The following is a 6,044-nucleotide window of genomic DNA, read 5'->3' on the forward strand; positions in this document are numbered from 1 at the left end:
TCTGGGAAAGCTAAAGGTTGCCCAGTCGGGCTCCTGTGTTGTCCCAGGCACTCAAGGGACCGTCAGCTCTCTGCAAACAACCAAGACAACCAAACAAACAAAAACTGTGAGAGTCCAGCTGTCCCTAACATCTCCCACCTTCCCCTTCCCCAGCCCTGCTCTCTCCATCTTCCCTTGATCCTGTTGGATGGCGTATATGCTGAGCAGAGGGAGGAGACCTAGGGTGAGGTCAGGGAGGCCTAACTGATTCCTAGGAAATAGGAATAATTTGTCCTTGGTGATGAGCGTCATGTCCTGCCCCCATCCCCACCCCCCAAACATTCTGTGGCTGCTAAGGCCCTCTTCTCCCTGTCTCTTCAGTACCTGCTTGGGCAGAGTTTTCACACCTGAAAAGTCCATTGCAGGGCTTTAACCCTCTCTGCTCTCCTTGTTGGGAGCCCGGCAGCCCCAGACACGTTGTCTGATCTGAAAGAAACTTCACAGCCTCCAGGATGACCCTGAGTGAACTCCAGGGCAGCAGGTAGGTCTCTCAGGCATCTGGAGGAGGTATGCGCAGCGCGTCAGGGTGGCAGGCACTTGTCCTGAAGGTGCAGCTGCCAGGCTCAGACTTGACATGCTCCGCCTCTCCCCGGCTTCCACGCTGCCCGACTCCTCAGCCTTAGGCCATGGAGACCTGTGTCAGCTGCTCCCAGGAAGAGAGCCAAGCCATTGGCAAGGGGGCATCACAGGGACGTTACACCTCGGGTCTAATAAGCCTGAGCACACCCGTGTGCATTCTTTGCCTTTGTCATCTGTCACCGTCCTATGTCTGAGGCCTGGAAGACACGCTGCATCTCCCGGAGTGGAGTCTGAGACAGCTCTCAGGATGGAGTCAGCTGGCAGAAATGACAAAACCAGTTCCCTCGCCTGTGGGCAGGGAGGGAGGATCTGACGGAAGAGTGCAGAGCTGAGCAATCATGAATCCGGGCCCATGCCTCAGTGAGTCAGGAGTCCCCAAAGCTTCCTTGTCCTCTGAGACCACTGTGAATGTTTTAGTTGAGGCAGTGCCAGGCACCCTCAGTTCTTTGCTGTCATCACCGGCTCCAGGGTCACACCAGCCCGGCGATGAGACAGACTGTCCTTCACTTGCTTTAATTTCTTCTCGCTGGTCGCACTTAACTTCTGATCCAACATTCAGGGCTCCTGTGGGTCTGCAGCTCACTAGACAGGCTGCAGCTTCCCAGCCGCTCCAGGCTGGACCTCTGAGCCCGTTGGGAGGGGTTCTGGCAGGAGAGCAATGCCCTGGTTGTTGGGGACACGGACTTGGGGAGTCGATGTCCAAGCCAGGTCACCACGGGAGGACAGGAGGCAGAGAAGAGTACAGAGTCCTTGGAGTGGCAGTCTCCTGCCATTCAGCGGGGGGCGGGGAACCTGTCCTGCTCCCTAGCAGCCCAGGCCTGTGTGTATATGTGGGTGGTGATGGATGCTTCTGAGGCCAAAATAGGAGGCAAAGATTACAGGCCTCCTAAGAGACCGAACAAGCGAGGGAACCTGACATCTAGCCTTTAGAAAACTTGGTTGCTTGCACCTTTAATCCCAACACTTGGAAGGCAAAGGCAGGCAGATATGAGTTCGAGGCCAGCCTGGTCTATAGAGTGAGTTCCAGGAGAGCCAGGGCTCCACAGAGAAACCCTGTCTCAGAAAAACAGAAAACCAAAACAAACCAAAACAAAAAACCTTGTTACCTAGAGAGATAGAGTAGTTCTTTGTCTCTCTCCTTTCTCTCTCTCATTTCTCTCCTCTCCTCTGTGTGTGTGTGTGTGTGTGTGTGTGTGTGTCTTGTGAGGAAAAGCAGAATGGAAGGGCCCTCCTTCCCCTTGCGGTCCCTGTAAGGGCTACAGCCACAGGCTGGGCCAGGCTTGGGCTTCACTAGGGAAAGTTATGCCTCCAGCAGTGATCAGCGCCTGAGGAGAAGTTGGAGCCAGCCCTCCCCAGTCCTTCAAGCCTTATTGCCCACTTCAGGAAAATCAACACAAACTTGAGACCTGCTCAGAACTCAGCTGGGTGGGAGCAGGTTTTCACAGGCTTCTCAGCTTTGTGTCCCCAACAGCCCTGACCCAGAGACCACTCTTCTTCACCAGTAGCAAAAAGTAGACGTTCTGATGTTGCTGTTATTCATGAGATTTGTCAGGATAATAATAGTCTGAGATTTGAATACTGCCTCTGCTCTCTCTTTGTCACACTTTCACATCTACGACCTTATTTTTATCCTCACGACAGAATAGGAACTGCAGGCTATTTTTCACCCTGTTTCACAGTCAGGAACTGAGGGACAGAGATATTTGCCTAAGGTCACCTAACGGCTTAATGACAGGGTGGCTGGGCGAAATAACTGTGTAAGTAACAGCCATGTCACCTCCCCGAACCCCATTTTCTTCTCCTGTAGGAAGAGCCCAGGCGTGGGGTCCTTGCTCCTGCCTGGCAGCATCTGATTTCCAAACAGAGAGTGAGGGCTCTGTGAATGAGAACAGCTGCCCTAAGCTTTCTGGAATGAACCATTCAAAACCATGAGAAGACAGACAGCAGAGGGTCAAGTTCAGAGGGTTGTGAAGGCCTGCCCAGTCTCACCTCTCACCGGAAGGCCAGAGAACTGCTCTCACACTGAGTCACATGCTCACAGGGCCCGGCTCATCAGCTTGCAGAGCGCTGTCTCTTGCTGAGGGAGCTCCCAGTTCATCCCTGGTGTGAGCTGCCTGAGCTTCTGACAGGTACGGCTGTCAGCGGCTGGAGCCAGCCCTGGTCTTCTTATTCACAATTCCTCCCTTCCACATGTCCATAGACAAAGAATTGATCTTCTCACGTGTCTGCTAGGCCGTGGGCCTGCTCGCCCAGGCCTGTCTACTTATGCCCATTGATGTGGGGATCTCTCTTCCCATCCTGGACCCTCCCCATGAGCTGTAGCCTAGCTTGCTGACACCTCAGGATGAAGGGCCTTATGGCCCAGGGCAGGTAGTTGTGCCCCTCTTACTAGTGATGAAGCTGGACTATGCTGACGCGGCTGCTCAGGAGCAGTCTCTCTCTCAGGCCTGAGGGGACTTCCTGGAGAAGGAGCACTGATGGGGTAGAAGGGGTGAATGGAACACAGAGGGACCTTTGAACACGCACGCACGCACGCACGCATGCACGCACCCCTGCTGGATGCAGGAAGAAAGCTTAAGAGTTTGAGCTGGTTGTGCTGAGAACAATGAATCCTGGTGGCTGTGCGGATGAGGGCTGGCCATGCAGCCCTTGGATCATGGTGTTGGAAATGAATGGGTGGGAGGGTCTCAGAACAGTAACCACACAATCCAAAGCATGTGAAAAACCGTATACTTGCACGAAAAGCTGCATAGTCCCAGGTCAAGCATGCCGAGTGGTAGCGTTTATTCCCACACAGGGGTCCTGTACCTTAATCTGACAGGTCCGAGCTCAGCCTCACATCCTCATAGGATGTGCTAATTTAAAAGTGACATGGTTTTGGATGGGTGTGGTGGCACACATCAGTAATCCCAGCACTCAGGATGGCAGAGGCAGGTGGATCTCCGTGAATTCGAGGCTGGCCTGGTCTACAGAGTGAGCTCCAGGACAGCCAGGGCTATACAGAGAAACCCTGTCTCAAAAAACCAAAACCAAAATCAATCAACCAACCAAACAAACAAAAAAACCCCAACAAAACAAAACCGGGGGGTGGGTACTGATGAACAAAGTTTTTGTCCCCTGCAAGACAAGTTTTTAAGGAGCCTGAAACGTTTGCTGTTCCTTAGGGAGTGTCCTCTCCTACGTCTGCCCACCGCTTGGGTGGGTGACTGCTTACCTTTCCCTCCTCGGAGTCTGGGCTGTCTAGAGAAAGCCTTCTGTGCATGTGTAACCTAGTGACCTGCTAATGAACATTTCTAGTGTTCACTAGAAGGGGACAAACAGAATTGCTCCCAGGCGATAGCAGTAGAGGAGTGCCTGGGACAAGGCCCAGGGTGTTGCCTGGGGAGATGGAGTGTCGCAGCAGCTCTGGGGAGTTGCAGGACAGGAGCCAGAGGGCCAAGCAGAGCCCGCCTCTCTCAGCTCTGCCAGGGAGTCTGAGATGTACCCAGTGTCCTGCAAGGAGAGCAGGTGGGTGGGAAGGCGCCCTGTGTCTTCTCTTCACAGCAATCAGCTGCAGGTGACTGCAGCTAATGGTGTGCCTCAGCAGTGTTAGGGACGTCAGCCTCCCAGGGAGCATGCAAAGGCCGCAGGCTGCACCTCAGAAGGCGGGCTCTAACCAGTGAGTTAGGCAGTGTGGCTCATTGACGGGCCAGTGGACCCCAAAACCAAAACACTGACAGTCTTCATCTCCACATTTAAAATTTACAGTTATTTTTAAGACATAATATGCTTTGAGTCTCCATTTTAAATATCTCTCTCTCTCTCCCCCAGAGGCTTTTTCTAGTCATTGAGCCTCCCCTCACTTGAAAGTAGGTCTCCTATATTCTAGGTTGACCTTGAACTTGGTATGTCACTAAGGATAATTTCAAACTTCTTTTAAAGACTGCCTTCCTTGTGCGCTGGTGTGTTTGTTATTTGTGTATATGTACACTTCTGTGAGTTTTATGTGCATAGAGGAACTCAGAAGAGTTCCCTTGGAAGAGTCAGATCCCTTGGAACTGGAGTGAGTTACAGGCAGCTGTGAGCTGCCAGTTGAATGCCAGGAACCAAGCCCAGGTATTTGCAAGAACAGTAAGCACTGCTGTTTTTTTTCTTTTTTTCTTTGAGACAGAGTTTCTCTGTGTAGACCTGGCTGTCCTGGACTCAATTTGTAGACCAGGCTGACCTCAAACTCACAGAGATCTACCTGCCTCTGCATCCCTGAGTGCTGGGATTACAGGCGTGTGCCACAGTGCCCAGCTAAGCACTTTAAAAACAAAACAAAAAAAACTTTTTTTCTGAACATACATTAGTTATACATAACAATTGGTTTATGATGGCATTTCCATACACACCACACATACACACACACACACACACACACACACACACATACACACATACACACACACACACACACACACACGGTATTTTTATAGTAGTCACTCCATTATCTTCTCTTCCCCCAGCCCCCACTCCCACTAGGAACCTCTGATCCTCCTGCCTCTGCTTCTAGAGTGTTGGGCATACAGACCACTCACTGCTGCGCCAGGTTTCTGTGAGGGTGCGGAAGGGATGCAGGGACTCACTTACCCACAGACAGTGACAGCCCCAGCCCCTACTTCAGTTTTTAAAAAAACGCTTTCCCAGTTTTGTCACGTGCTAGGCACGGTTCTGCAGGTTCAAGTACTGAGTCACTCAGTCCTCCTGGCAGCCTTGTTAGGATCCCTTGCTTACTCCCTTTTGCATTGGCAGGGGAAACCGAGGACTGAGGGGTCATGGGAGTTGCACAGGATGGTGAACGGCAGAGCTGGGGTGGCAGAGGCAGCCTGAGGGTCAGTGTCTTAGTATTGTGTCCTGGTTGCTGGGAGCAATTGCACACTGGATTGGCAGAAGCAAGCGAGTGAGTTTCCTGGAGGCAGCCCTCTTTTTTTTTTTTTTTCCTTTCTCGACTGATGAATGGGTGTATTCCTGATGTAGGCAAGGCCCCAAGGATTTCACCTCAAGACTGCTTATTGTTCCCATACTGCCTTTCCATGTGTGTCTCATATACCAGGCATGGCAGAGACCCTCACTGCTCATGGCTTCACTCTGTTGGGCAGATTTCCTGCAGATTATCTTGAAGATGTACCTCCATAGAGCTGTTTAAACAAATTTGATGGTTTCATAACCCCTGACGATGATTCTAAAGAATTTCTGACTTGATTCAAGTAATTTTGAAACGCTCCTGCAGTGTCACTAAGACTGCTGGGAGCTCTATGAACCTCCATATGTCAAGTGCTTGTTTTACATTCATTCTAGGTTTAAACCAGGAAAGAGGCCCATGTTATAAGAAAGACCATATGAATATAGAAACAAAAAATAAATGGTTAGCTATGTAAGACAAGACAAACACCTGTTTCTTAAAA

The sequence above is a fragment of the Meriones unguiculatus genome, chromosome 8, assembly GCF_030254825.1.
Source record: "Meriones unguiculatus strain TT.TT164.6M chromosome 8, Bangor_MerUng_6.1, whole genome shotgun sequence".
Classification (NCBI taxonomy): Eukaryota; Metazoa; Chordata; class Mammalia; order Rodentia; family Muridae; genus Meriones; species Meriones unguiculatus.